The sequence below is a fragment of the Stenella coeruleoalba genome, assembly GCF_951394435.1.
Source record: "Stenella coeruleoalba genome assembly, chromosome: X".
NCBI lineage: Eukaryota > Metazoa > Chordata > Mammalia > Artiodactyla > Delphinidae > Stenella > Stenella coeruleoalba.
Window position 1 is genome coordinate 96,291,461 of NC_137152.1, and position 15,281 is coordinate 96,306,741.

Sequence of the window (15,281 nt, forward strand, 5' to 3'; positions counted from 1 at the left end):
GAGTTAGCCAGAAGAACATCGAGTGAATTAAGAAATCTGGGAAGCGTGTAATATATACACGTAGATTTCATGTCATCAAAGATACTGTTTAAATGTTTTGGTGTTTAAAGGATATGATTCCCTTATCTGTACAAATCCAGTTATTTCTAACTCTGCCATACCTCACCTAAGCTAGAATTATGGGGTATTTCCTGTGATGGCAATATAATGCTTTTTTATGGTGAGGATTTGAAGCCCTGAGAGGAGCTGAATCTCAGTCTTGTTTTGTGAGAGTGATTCAGGCGTTGAGTAAGAATGTGATTTGAATCCTGAATTCATTCGTTCTCGGATTTGGTACTCAGTAGAGGCGTCGCATTTCAGACTTTATCTAAGGCTCCCTTAACTATCTCTAGGCTTTTTCTGACATTTTTGCGATTGGCCTAGAAGCCACCTGTGATCCTCTGTGGAGGCCCGAGCTGTGTGGGAGTGCAGCTCAGGGTTTGGGGTTCCCAAACAGGAAGTGATTTCGGTCCTCAAAGAAGTCACTGCCAGCCTGTCGTCTGGGTTCACTGTGCTGCTGGACCAGCCCAGCCTCTTCGTCACCACCTCTGAGTCAGAAGTCTGGGCAGGGCGCAGAGGCTGCTGTGCATATTCCACTCTGGCAACCTATCCCGTGCTCATGGCCATGAGCTTTCTGACCGGCTGCTGTGAACTGGCAGGCCTTGGGTGGGAGGGATGCTGGTCGGGCCAGGGCTTTCTGCTGCCGTCATGTGCATCTGCAATTGCCTCCTTCCTTTCGCTGGTCGATTAATAGTCTGGCCACGCACCTCTGCCGGCAGGAAAGTCTGTTTTGTTCACTCCTCTCCCTGCCTGACCCCCCACCCCATGACACAGAGCGTGATTGACTTGGCTCAAAGCAAAGCAGCAGTGAGGCTGCAGAGCCTGTAAAGCAGTGAGAAACATGTCTCACTTAGCCCTTGCAATTGTGCTGCCGCGGCTGAGCCTCTTGCTCCCTCCCCTGCGCTGGCCCTTAACGTGCTTCACCAAGGGATGGTTGCTAATTTGGAAATTTAACGCATCCCCCTTCTTTGGGGATGATTCTTATGGCAGTAGAACTACTGAATAGGGCTGAATACCACTAAAATGTGGTAAAGCACTGGACTGGAAATCAGGAAAACCGGGTTCTGGTCCTGGAGCAGTTGTGTGGTCCTAGACAAATCTCTCTCTCTCTCTCTTTTTTTTTTTAACATCTTTATTGGAGTATAATTGCTTTACAGTGGTGTGTTAGTTTCTGCTTTATAACAAAGTGAATCAGCTATACATATACATATATCCCCATATCCCCTCCCTCTTGCGTCTCCCTCCCTCCCACCCTCCCTATCCCACCCCTCTAGGTGGACACACAGCACGGAGCTGATCTCCCTGTGCTATGCGGCTGCTTCCCACTAGCTAGCTATTTTACATTTGGTACTGTATATATGTCAGTGCTACTCTCTCACTTTGTCCCAGCTTACCCTTCCCCCTCCCCGTGTCCTCAAGTCCATTCTCTATGTCTGTGTCTTTATTCCTGTCCTGCCCCTCGGTTCGTCAGAACCTTTTTTTTTTTTTAGATTCCATATATATGTGTTAGCATACGGTATTTGTTTTTCTCTTTCTGACTTACTTCACTCTGTATGACAGACTCTAGGTCCATCCACCTCACTACAAATAACTCAATTTCGTTTCTTTTTATGGCTGAGTAATATTCCATTGTATATATGTGCCACATCTTCTTTATCCATTCATCTGTCGGTGGACACTTCAGTTGCTTCCATGCTAGACAAATCTCTTCTTCATCTGTTGGAGAGGGAGGGGCAACGGTTGCATTCGATGATCTCTATAACGTCCAAGTGCTCGTCCTTCCATTCTCTTTCCTGTTCATGCAGACAGAAATGTTTTGGTCCGTTCTTGAGAGTGCCTTCTCTTTTCTTTGGTCTCCATATCTCCCTTCACCTGAGCCTCTCTTGTGGTGAAGAAGTCATGAATCTATTTCTTTTGAAAGCTGCCCAGGGAATTGGGCAAGATTATATTAGAGATGCCTAAGTTCTGGGAGTTTTGATTTTGGAACTGACATGGAATTCAGGATTAATAGAGGTATTGTAGTCCCATCTGGAATTTTATCTCAGAATCACAGGGAGATCAGCCCAGCTAACTGTGCTGCAGTAAGATTTGGAACTAGACATCTCAGCCGCAGTTTACTCTCTTGCAAGTGACTTGAGCGGGTGCAGGAGGAATAAGCTCTGCTCTCACCTCTCATCCTTAGCGCTACCCAGAAAAGCAGGGGTGGAGGCTGGAGAGGGTGTGGCAGCAAACTTGGGCCCGGATACCTGACAAGTGGCCGACTTTATTAAATGCCTACTGTTCGGTGACTGAGCCAGGCATTGTGGAGCAGGGAGACTGAGAGGACAGCTTTCTACAAACAAACCCTGCCTGTTCTTGCTTTTGGGCCTCCATCAAGTTGTTTTCTCCAATTGGCAGGCCTTCCCTCTCTTCTTAGCTTATTGAAAATCCTCACCATCCAGGAAGTTCCACCTCTTGCGTGAAGTTCAGCAAACTTTTACCGAGGCCCTTGCAGTTCCCCAGCCCTCTTTGGGGGATATAAAGATGAATAAAGACTTACTCCCTGTCCTCGGGCGGACTATGCTATATAAATATATTGTCCTGCTTGGGTCACTGTTGCTTCATGTTTCTTCCTTTCTCCTCTTCAGCCAAAGCTTAAGCCCCTTGAGGGCAAAGGCTATGTTTCGGGGGGCTCACAGCCACTTCAAGTTGGGTGATTCACTAGAAGGACTCATAAGATTCAACAGTGGGTTTTAGTCACAGCTAAGGTTTCTTACGGCAAAGGATACAGAGAAAGGCAGTGGGAAAAATATACGCATCGCTCAGGCACAGGCTTCCAAGTTCTTCCCTACCCAGGGCCACACAGGAGCAGCTCACAGCAAACTACAGGGACACCTGTGACATGTCTGTGCCCAGGAAGGTCCACCAAGTCTCAGGGTCTGAGGTGTTTATGAAACAAAACTCAGGACTCCAGCATGGAAAGCAGGTACATCATGGCTCTTCTCAGACACTCCTGAGAGGTCCTCCCTGAACTGGTACAAACATGCCCCATTTCTCTGGACAGATACGTAAAACAACAAGGTCAATCAGAGACATAAAAAAGCCTTCTGAGGGCCATAGTCCCTGGGGTAGGTCAAGGGTCAATTATGATGTCAGGCTCCCCTGGAGACACACAAGGACTGATTGACAAGACCTTCTGTTTTAACTCCTTCTTCCAAGCTGTGTCTGGTACAGTTCATGTCCCCTCTCAGAGTGCTCAGTGTGGGGCAACACAAGACCTGGCGTCTCCTCCGAGCTCCACTCAGATACACGTCACTATCTACTCACCCCATCCAGTCCCGTAGACACTGGCACGTGAACCTGTCAAAATGTGAACTCGAACCGCCCCGCCCCCAACCACTCTTTCCCATCTCAGTAACTGTCAGCATCAGTTGCTCTATTGCTCAAGCCCCCAGATCTGGGCATCATCCTTGATTCTCCTCTTCCTCTCACCTCCCACAGCCAATCTGTAATTCCTGTTGGTTCGAACTCTGAGGCGTATCCCAAATGTGCCGACCTCCCATTCTTTCGAGCACCCTGCTCCAATCCACCATCATCTTCCATCTGCGTTACTGACCTTCTTAATGTTTCTGTTTGTCTCCCTTATGGTGTGTTCTCCCCTCACCACCCAGAGTGATCCTTCAAACTGTGTAGCAGATGTCGTCACTCCCTGCATTCACAGCCTCCAGTGGCTCCAATGTGCGATTACAACGATTACAATGCAAGCATTTCACTGCCCTGCTCCCTCATCATGCTCCAGCCCCAGAGCCGGTGGGTCAGTCTGTGTCCTCCTTGTGTGATATTCCTTCTTCCAGGACTGTTCTTCCCCTAACTCTTCAAATGCTTGGATCCTTCTCATCCTTAGCATTTTATTCCCACCGTCAGCCCCTCATAGAGACCTTCTCTGACCACCCTCTTGAAGGTAGCCTTGCCTCTTGCCTCACCTGAAATCATGACTGTTTATATATTTGCTGTCACTCAGCGCTGGCTGGAATGTAAGCTTGTGAGAGAAGACGCTTTTCTATCTAGTCCACAGTTTATATCCCCAGCACCCAGCACCATGGCAAATTCAGAGTAGGCATTCAGAAATATTTGTTGGTGCATGTAGCAGATAATTAATAAATAAGCAGTATGTGACTACTTAACAGTGACGAGCCGGTCTCTGCCCTTAAAAGTTTACATTCTACTGGAAAGTTGGGTGAGAACCAGCAAAACATGAGAAAACTTCTCTGTGCTTTCCGGTATCCAACATAGGGCATGTCAGTCCTGCTGTCCTGGACAGCAGAAACCAGCAGACTGCAGAGGGGCCCCATCGAGCAGCTCGAATCTCTCCAGCCCATTGCTCTCTTTGATGGGCTTCTAGGGGCTGTTGGAAGGGAGATACCAGCAGCCTGGAAATTCCAAATGGAAGGCAAGGATCGTGGGGCACTGCTGTCTTCTGCAGGGTAGGGGCAGTGGTGTTTTTGCCAGAGCAGTGCTACCAGTGTACTTGCACCATGCTTCTGGCTTCTTCAGAGCCTGACTTTATGGGTCTCAAGGGATCCTGGAACTGTCTAATATTCTTCAATAAATTTCCTTTCTACTTAAACTAGTCAGAGTGGATTCTGTAGTTTGCAACTAAGAACTCTGACCTATCTAACAGGTTGAGGGGGGAAAAAAGATGGAAAATCAGAATCCTGACTTATAACTGACACTTAAGCTTGAATGGAAAATGTTAAAATTATACTGACGTTGGGGGCATGACTTTGAAATTGAACTAACACGTGTAACTATATCCAAGTGATATGCTAAGTTTGAGGGAGAGTAATTTATTTACTCACATGCCTGGGGAAAATTGTGTATGTGGTTTTTTTTTTTTAGATCTTGGGGGTAGGAGTTTATTAATTAATTTATTTATTTTTGCTGTGTTGGGTCTTTGTTTCTGTGCGAGGGCTTTCTCTAGTTGTGGCAAGCGGGGGCCACTGTTCATCGTGGTGCGTGGGCCTCTCACTGTCGCGGCCTCTCGTTGCGGAGCACAGGCTCCAGACGCGCAGGCTCAGTAGTTGTGGCTCACGGGCCTAGCTGCTCCGCGGCATGTGGGATCCTCCCAGACCAGGGCTCGAACCCGTGTCCCCTGCATTGGCAGGCAGACTCTCAACCACTGCGCCACCAGGGGAGCCCTGTGTATGTTTTTATGTGTATGTACAGGTCCATTAAAAAAAGACAAGCATTTTCTTCTTTCAGTTATATGCTATTATAAACCAGCATAGCTTTTATTACAAGTATGTCAGTTACTAAGGGAAAGAGACTTAAAATATTTTAAGAAAGCAAAACTAAAGTATAGGGACTCCTCCCATACAGGAACTCACGTGTTCCCAGAGAGTTTAACAGAGAGTTAGCTTAAAATGTGTATCCTCCCTTATGGTCAAAGTCCTACAAGTGAAAACAAAACACCATTTCCCTTATCAAGTTGGCAAAGACTTTTTAAAAATGTTATTACTCAGTGTTGGTGAAAGTATGAAGAGATAGGTACTTATATGCCCTGCTGCTAGACATGTAAGTGAGTACAACCTTTCTAGAAAGCCATTCTACAGTCTGGAACAAGGGCCTAAAAAATGTTCATATTCTTTTTCCCAGTAAACTCAATTCTAGGAGATTCATGTTAAGGAAATGATCAGAGATTATGTGCAAGAATGTTCCTTGCAGCAGTTTTGTAATACCGAAATCTTGGAAGCAAGATAGATGTTTAACACTCAGGAAATAGTACCATCACAAGGTGAAATAGTATGCAGCCGTCGCTGTGGAGGCTTTTGAATACAGGCACGTAGAATGATGATGATGGTGGTGGTGATGATGGCCAGCACTTATTGATCACTTACTATTTGCCAGGGACGACTACACCTCTTCACGGGAATTCTCGGATCCTTGAAACAACACTTTAAGGTGAGTGCTATGATTATTCTCATTTTGCAGATAAGAAAGCTGAGGTTCAGAGAGCTTATGTAACTTGCCCAAAGTCACGCTGTAAGTAAGCAACAGAGCCAGGGCTTGAATCCAGGCCTGACTACTCCAAATTTCCATAAAGGCTGTTAACGGTAGTAATCTTTAGGTGATGGGATTATAGTGATTTTTAAAATTTTCTAGTTTCTATTTTCCTTTATGCTCTCAATTTTATACAATAATCACTTATCAGTTTTATAATCGGAAAAAAAAAAAGCAGCTCCTCCCAGGTATTCCTGCCACCCAGGGATATAGTGACTTCTGGCGGAAGTGTCCAGGAATGAGGGTAGGGCCGAGGGCCTTGGGGCGGGAAATACTGAAGAGTTTCCTTGGGCTCGGCCTCCCCTGCTCCATGGTTTTTCCTAAGAACACTGCCCCCTAACTGGACTGGACAAGCAGCCGCCTTGGTCTGGGTTCTTGCTTCTGTCCAAGTAGAGTCTTGCTGAGGAAAGGAATGGCATATGAGCAGTGGCAGAGGGCGGGAACTGCCTGGGCTTTGAACTTCCTCCTAAAACTGCCTACCTAAATTCCTGGGTTTCACACTGCTTGCCTCGTAGCTGTGTGCTATGCAGCAAGAGTTCTGATTTGGCGCCTCTGGTACGCTTCTCTGCCACCTCTGCCTTTAGACCAGGGGTCAGTCAGCCTCCTTCTGGCTGTGGCTGGGCAGCAACCTTGTTGAGGGGGCCTCGTGTGGCCGCCAGCGGGTCATCACAGCTTGTCCTGTCTCCATACGTGAATCGGCGACTCCACCTCCCACCTGATCACAAACGGTCTTGTCCCCAGACTTGGGTCGTTGAGGGAAGATGAGGCAAGAAAATGCAGCAGACTCAGTGTGACCCCCTGCTCTAGGCCTGGGAAAGCTTCCTCAGTGCTCCTGCCTTACCAAGAATAAGTCAGTCCATGAAAGAAAGACACTCAGGGAGTTTGCCTCAGGTTAACCGAGAGACCTGGGGATGAAACTGAGCCCTCCTGCTTTCTGGGCCCCCTGTGCTGTCTATATTTAGCCACACTGCCCCGAGCCTTGTCCACCTTGTCTGAGAGCCAAAGCAGGCAGTCTGCTCATGAACATTCCTGTGCCTGCCAGCTCACGCCAGCCAATCATTTAGATGTCTGTCTTAAAACGCGAGGCTCCCCTTGCACCCAACTCCGAGGGCCTGCAGAGAATACACACCAAGGGATTCACAGCCCGAGTTTTTCCCGAGGCCAAGTGACCTCAGACAAATGCCTGAAAGTGAAAGGCATGTGTCTCACTGCTTCGCCTTGGCAGGGCTCAGCCGGTGGCTCCCTCTCAGACCCACTGTTCCTGGCCACAGTTCTTTGAGTGTGTTGACCTACTTTCTCCCCTTCGGAGGGAAAACAGAAACCAATGCATGTCTCGTGAGTGCTCTTGCTTTCAGGAATGTTGATTCTTCTGCCCCCTTGTCCTTTCCACGCTCCATTATCACTCTGCTCTACCCACTTCAAGCATGACTGGAGCAGAACCCTGAGTGGCGCTTACTGTCCCTGTTTTACAGCTGTGTTTTCAGAGGCGGTGTGGCCCACACGTCACGGGGATGGGGACAGAGCCTGCCCACCCCTCCTTTCCCTACTGTAGCCCCTGCTGTTAAGTGGCATGCTCTGGAGTGAAGTTGCTTCTGCATGAGAACCTTTTGGGAATCAGCAGGGTGTCTCTGACTTTGTGACTGGGGGCATTATGGACTGAGAGACATCCAGCTTGACTTGACCATTTCCTACATCTTCGATGTGGGCCTCCGAGAAGAGTCTTAGGTGGCTCAACCCTTTAGTTGCTTTGACAGGCAGAATTCTTTGGACAGTGTGTACAGGTGACTCTCAAATACATACATTGAGATTTTCGGTGGCAAATTAATCGTTTTAGGCTGTCTTTACCCTTCCCAGTATGCATGCCATTGCCCACTTCTCTAGACATCAGTTAGAATCAGCTTGGAAAATATATACTTATTTTAATATCAGTCTGAGAAAAATTAATTAGCTGGATAAATCCGCTGGGGTTCAGAGGTAGGTTATGGCTGCGTCGTATGATGGATTCCAGAGTGCCTCTGGGATTATTGACTGGCTCTAATAAGCTGCCATGTCTGTTCTCCATGACCGTGGGTAATTGAGTGTATCTTATTTAGCTCCTCTATCCCTGGCTGCTTTGTCTCCTTTCTTCCCAACTCGTCCCTGTGTGCAGAGCAGATCATATATAACCAGCCTGCCTTCTAGCATCCTATTAGATTTCATTGACGTTGGGTAACATGTGATCTTAGAAAGGTTCCAGGTCCTTTTCACCAGCTCCAAAATCATATTGGAGTCGTGGTGGCCACAGGAGGCTGCACTCAGCAGCCGGCTGGGCCGGGGTTAGGGTGAGCCCTCCCTCTGGAGAGCTGAGCCAGCAGCAGGTGGGGAGACCGGGTGTGGCCGCGGACGACAGTCAGGGATCTCTGCTTCTTGTGGCTGTAAAGCGCCTGTCCTGCACTGGATCATCTGGGTTGGTCGGAGGCACAATGAGAATGAATAACAACGGGACCTCTGTCTCCCCAGAACTGGAGAGGGGAGGGTGCGACTGGGATGGGGCACGAGGGTGAACTGCAGGCAGTGGATAGACAGGGTGATATTACTGAGGAGGTGAATGATGGAGGGGACGATAATGAAAGTTATTACCTTAACGTATGCCTCAAAGTTTCCCCAAGACGCTGAAGTGAGAAGAGCCAGACTGGCAGGGTGGTGAGAAGGGGGGCAGCAGTTGGAAGCAGCTCACCGAACCTACCCTGTCATAGCCAGCACACTCCGGTGCCACGCTGACCTATGCAGCCTTGTGTGACGAGGGCAATGTGCTTTGTGTGCGCTCCCCAGTGTGGCAGTCATTAGCCACGTGTGGCTTTTGAGCACTTAAAGTGTGGCTGGTGTGACTGAGGAACTGAATTTTTAGTTGTAGTTAATTTTAATTAATTTAAATTGACCTACATGAAAAGATGCTCATCATTGCTAATTATTAGAGAAATGCAAATCAATACTACAATGAGATATCACCTCACACTGGTCAGAATGGCCATCATCAAAAAATCCACAAACAATAAATGCTGGAGAGGGTCTGGAGAAAAGGGAACCCTCCTACACTGTTGGTGGGAATGTAAATTGGTGTAGCCATTATGGAAAACAGTATGGTGGTTCCTCAAAAAACTAAAAATAGAGCTACCATATGATCCAGCAGTCCCACTCCTGTGCATATATCTGTAGAAAGCCATAATTCGAAAAGATACACGCACCCCAATGTTCATAGCAGCACTGTTTACAGTAGCCAAGACATGGAAGCAACCTAGGTGTCCATCAACAGAGGAGTCGACAAAGAAGGTATGGTACATGTATACAATGGAATATTACTCAGCCATAAAAAGAATGAAATAACGGCATTTACAGCAACATGGATGGACTTAGAGATTATCATCCTAAGTGAACTAAGTCAGAACGAGAAAGACAAATACCATATGTATGATATCACTTATATGTGGAACCTAAAATATGACACGAATGAGCTTATTTACAGAACAGAAACGGACTCACAGACATAGAAAACAAACTTATGGTTACCAAAGGGGAGAGGGGGTGGGGGAGGGATGGATGGGGAGTTTGGGATTAGCAGATGCAAACTAGTATGTATAGGGTGGATAAACAAGGTCCTATATAACACAGGGAACTATATTCAGTATCCTGTGATAAACCATAATGGAAGAGAATACGAAAAAGAATATATATATATATCTATAACTGGGTCACTTTCGCTATACAGCAGAAATTAGCACAACATTGTAAATCAGCTATACTTCAATAAAATTTAAAAAGTAAATAAATAAATTGACCTAGCCGTGTATGGCTAGTTTGTCCAATGGGGGCAGTGCAGCCCTAGAGTCATGGTTGACAAGGGTGAGTGGGGCGGTCCACATAGCACAGGGAGATCAGCTCAGCTCGGTGCTTTGTGACCACCTAGAGGGGTGGGATAGGGAGGGTGGGAGGGAGACGCAAGAGGGAGGTGATATGGGGATATATGTATATGTATAGCTGATTCACTTTGTCATAAAGCAGAAACTAACACCCCATTGTGAAGCGATTATACTCCGATAAAGATGTTAAAAAAAAATAAAGCACGGACTGCAGCCGGCAGCCCTGGCGTAAATCCTGGTTTGCCATTTACTAACTCTGCAACCTTGCAGAGTTATCCAACGTCTTTGAGCCTATTTCCTCATCTGTAAGATGGGGAGCCTAACAGTACGGACATCACAGAGGGCTGTTGGAAAGATTGAATGAGGTAATCCATGTAAAACTCTCAACAAAGTGCCTGGCATCTATGAGGCTCTCAGTAAATGGTTGCTGTCAGGATGTTTTGATGTTAAGATGTTATGATGTTTCGTCCTATCTTACTTTTCTGTGCTTTGGCCCTCGTCGCTGAACATGAGTAAATCAACCTGACTTGCTAAGTGCCTGGAGGTGTGAGGATAATAACATTTGCCCTTATTGACTCCCTTGAGCTCCATAGCACAGGATCTGTTATTTGATTTTGTAACTTTATTGTGTCTGAGCTCTGAATGAAATGAGAGTTTTTAATGAAAGAAAAGATGAAATAGTCAAGGTCAGAATAATAACATGAAAAAAAGTCACATGTCCCACATTTCCAATTCCACATTCATTGAACAGGCATTTGCTGAGAGACTAGTGATTACAAGCACAGACTCTGGAGCTAGACTGACTGGGCTTGTATCCATTACTAGCTGTGTAACTTGAGCAAAGTTACTTAATTTCGTATTTGTCTTTATTTCCTATTTGTCAATTGGGCGTAATACTACCTGCCTCATAGGGTTGTTGTAAATGAATCAATACATGTAAAGCACTTATAGAATTACTTGGCACTGATAAGCACTTGATAAATATTGGCTGATGTGATTACTATATGCTAGGCACTATATTAGGTGCTGGTAAAACAAAGCTAAGGAAGTACCATCCCTGCCCTCATTAAGCTTATAGGCTAGTAGAGGGAGAGAGCTACATGAACATAGAAATACAATAAGATACTACAGAAAATAAAGATGGAAGATGCTCAGGATGCTGAGGGGACATCAAGAGAGAAGAGAGCAAGTTGGCTTGGTTGGAGGGCAAAACTTTTCATAGAGCTGGAGAGCAGGTAGTGGTGGGGTGCGTCGCAGGTACATGTTTGTAGAAATAAACAAGGATGATGCATCCAGAGAACTAAAGGCAATTGATAAATTGGTATGCCTAGGGTGTAAGGGAGAGGGAGTAAGCGGAAGACAGGATTGAAAAGGTCAGCAGGAAGCAGGTCCTGAAAGACCTTATACGTTAGGTATAAGAATTTGTACTTTATCTTCTTTTAAAAAATAAATTATTTATTTTTGGCTGCATTGGGTCTTCGTTGCTGCACATGGGCTTTCTCTAGTTGCGGTGAACGGGGGCTGCTCTTCATTGCGGTGTGCGGGCTTCTCATTGCGGTGGCTTCTGTTGTTGCAGAACATGGGCTCTAGGCACGTGGGCTTCAGTAGTTGTGGCACACGGGCTCAATAGTTGTGGTGCACGGGCTTAGTTGCTCCGCAGCATGTGGGATCTTCCCAGACCAGGGCTCGAACCTGTGTCCCCTGCATTGGCAGGCGGATTCTTAACCACTGCGCCACCAGGGAAGTCCTGTACTTTATCTTGAACAATGGGAAACCATTGAAAGGTTTTAAGAAAGGAAGTACCATGATCAAGGGATTTTAGAAGGACCCTACTGGCAGCAGTTGGGGGTCAATACTGGAGGCAGAGATATCAGCTAAGAAACTATTGTAGTCATCCAGGCATGAGATGATGAGATTGATGACCTAAGGTAACTGTCACGGGGATGGAAAGGTGGGGAACAGTACTGGAGATGTTACGAAGAGGTCCAACTGACTGGTGAATACAGGAGGAGGACCGGTTTTGAAGAGGAAGTCGATGGAGTCATTTTGGGACACACTGGGTTTATGTAAGGCATTTGATAGTGGTTCTGGAACTCCTAGAAGAAGGAGGTGAGGACTGGAGATACAAATGTGGGAGACATTAGAACTCTGCATCAGGCCCCCTTTTTCTCATTCTCTGCTTTCTTCCTAGGTTATTTATTCCCAGGGCTTTAAATACTGTATCTGTATTGATGAATTCAATTTCTAAACTTCCATCTCTAGCCCTGACCACCTCACTGAAGTCTATCTAGACTTCTTTAACTAGCCATCTACTTAGGATCTCCAGTTGGGTGACTCATACACATCTCAAATTTAGCATGTCCAGAACTCAGTTCTTGGAGCAATCCCCAACCCCGCTTGCTCCTCCCCTTGTCTTCCAGCCTCAGTGAATGGCACCTACCATGTGTCTAGTTGCTTCAGCCAAACACCTGAGGGTCAGACACTCTGGTTGTTCCTTCAAGCTGCCTTTGTAAGAATTCCTTCCCCTGCCCATCTCTTCTGAATCTCATTCTACTCTTCAGGCTCTTCTTGAAGTAATCCTAAGATCATACATTTCCCATGGCTTCAACAACCTCCATCCATCTCCCGACTCATTCATTCAGCAGATATTCATTGAGTACCTTCTAGGTGCTAGAGATTCATCAGGAACAAGGCAAATAGAGTTGCCACTCTCATGGAGCTTACATGCAAGTGGCAGGGAAAAAATATAATGAACAAGCAAACCAACAAATGAAACAACCGCAGATGACAGTAAGCGCTGGGAGAGAGTAAAACAGGAGATGCGATGCGACACTGACCAGACTCGGGGCCTACTTAGTTGGGATGATCAGGGAAGGCCTCCCTGAGGAGCTGACACTGGAGCTGAGACGTGGATGATGAGAGAACATTTTAGGCAAGTTCAAAGACCCTCAAGAGGGAGCAAATTATAGCTGGGAGCATAGCAAACAAGGATGGGATGAGATCAGAGATTTAGGCAAGGGCTGTATCTTACTAGGTCAAAGTAGAGAGCTTAGATGTTATGCAAAGTGTATTCAGAAGTCCTTGGAGGGCTTCAAAGCAGGGAGACTGATATGAGCTGATTTATATATTTAAAAGTGGGCTCTGGCTGTTGTGTAGAGAATGGCCTATGCAAGCAGGGAGACCGGGGAGGAGACTGTTGCAGTGATCTGGGAGAGATGACAGTAGCCTGCATTACAGTGGAGGCCACGGGCATGGAGAGAAGTAGAGAGACAGAGTATGTTTATTGGACAGAGGACTGGTGGAGTTTGCTGGATGAGGGATGGGAGATGAGGGAGAGGAAGGAATCAAAGGTACCAGCACAGTACCTAGTAGGTGCTCAATGAATATTTGCTGAATGAATGAGTCAGGATACGGATGGAGGTTGTTGAAGCCATAGGAAATGTATGATCTTAGGATTACTTCAAGAAGAGCCTGAAGAGTAGAATGAGATTCAAAAGAGACGGGCAGGGGAAGGAACGCTTACAAAAGCAACTTGAAGGAACAACTAGGGTGGTAGGAGGAGAAACAGGAAAGTGTGACAGTACAGAAGGCAATCGTGTTTCCCTCTCCAGAAGTAACCAATGCTAACAGATGGGCGGGTAGCCTTCCAAATCATCTTCTGTATATTTACATACATTCACGAATGTTTATATTACATGCATATGTAGTTTGGGGTTTTATGTAAATGAACTCATAGTACATGCATTATTCTAGCACTTGCTTTTTTTTTTTAAAAAGAAACAGCTTTGTTGAGCTATAATTCACATACCATACAATTCACACATTAAAAGTGTACAATTCAGTGGTTTTTAGTTACATTCACAGATATGTGCAACCACCACCATCATCAGTTTTTGGAACATTTTCATCACCTCAAAAAGAAACTCTGTACCCTTTAGCTATCACTCCCTTGTCCACAATCCCCACCCATAACCCTGAGCAACCACTAATCTCCTTTCAGTCTCTACAGATTTGCCTATTCTGGACTTTCATATAAATGGAAGTATATAATAGGTGGTCTTTTGTGACTGGCTTGTTTCACTTAGCACATGTTTTTGAGGTTCCCCTATGTTATAGCATGAGTCAGAACTTCAGTCTTTTTATTGCTGAATAATATTCCATTGTGCATATAGACCACATTTGGTTGATCTATTCATCAGTTGGTGGACACCGGGTTGTTTCCACTTTTTGGCTATTATGAATAATACTGTTCTGAACATTCAAGTACAAGTTTTGGTGTAGACGTATATTTTCATGTCTCTTGAGTATGTACCAAGGAGTGGAATTGCTGGGTCATATGGTAGCTCTATGTTTGACGTTTTGAGGAACTGCCACACTGTTTTCCAAGGTGGCTGCACCATTTTACATTCCCACAAGCAGCCTGTAAGGGTTCCAGTTTCTCCACATCTTCACCAACACCTGTTACAATCTATCTTTTTGGTGATTGCCATACTCAGGGTTGTGATATCACTTGCTTTTGAATTTAAGGTGCCTTGAATATTGTTCCATTTCAGCACATATAGATTTCTTGTGTATATAAGTGCTATGTAATATTCCACAGAGACTGTGCTTTTCAAGATGATCCTATCTGTACTGTTGTGTTGTTTCCTCCCCCAGGGCTCAGCACAATGGACATAGAAACAGCAGAGGTCGATGACTGCATTGATCCAAATTTGGAAGTTGTGTGGCAGGTAAGGCAGGAGGATGAGGTGAGAATGGTGTTGATGGTAATGGTGAGAGAGTTCTTGAAGTGAGTTACCAACGCTGGTGCATATCATTCCTGTGTAAGTGACAGTGAAGAGGAGCTGGAGTGGATGATACAGCATAGTGGCTGGAACCTTAAAAGTAGGGGTTTTGCATGACACTGGAAAGATAGTTTTGTTTTGTTTTGCATTTACCCATTTCCTTTGTTGAGTTTTTCTTTCTTTTTTCTAAGATAAGCTGGGACGAAGTGAGAGAGTGGCATGGACATATATTCACTACCGAATGTAAAATAGATAGCTAGTGGGAAGCAGCCACATAGCACAGGGAGATCAGCTCAGCTCGGTGCTTTGTGACCACCTAGAGGGGTGGGATAGGGAGGGTGGGAGGGAGACGCAAGAGGGAGGGGATATGGGGATATATGTATATGTATAGCTGATTCACTTTGTTATAAAGCAGAAACTAACACACCATTGTGAAGCAATTATACTCCCATATAAATGTTAA

The 15,281-nt window shown here is 45.7% G+C and overlaps 1 long non-coding RNA gene across 3 annotated transcripts in view; it reads left to right on the plus strand.

Annotated features, from left to right (window-relative positions):
• The window catches only part of LOC307180714, an 85,899-nt gene that overhangs the window by 21,129 nt on the left and 49,489 nt on the right, over window positions 1-15,281 (plus strand). For all 3 annotated transcript variants that reach the window (XR_013825763.1, XR_013825764.1, XR_013825765.1), the window contains 2 exons: window positions 5,986-6,039; window positions 14,691-14,764. This is a non-coding gene — a long non-coding RNA (uncharacterized lncRNA). The remainder of the gene's footprint in view (window positions 1-5,985; window positions 6,040-14,690; window positions 14,765-15,281) is intronic.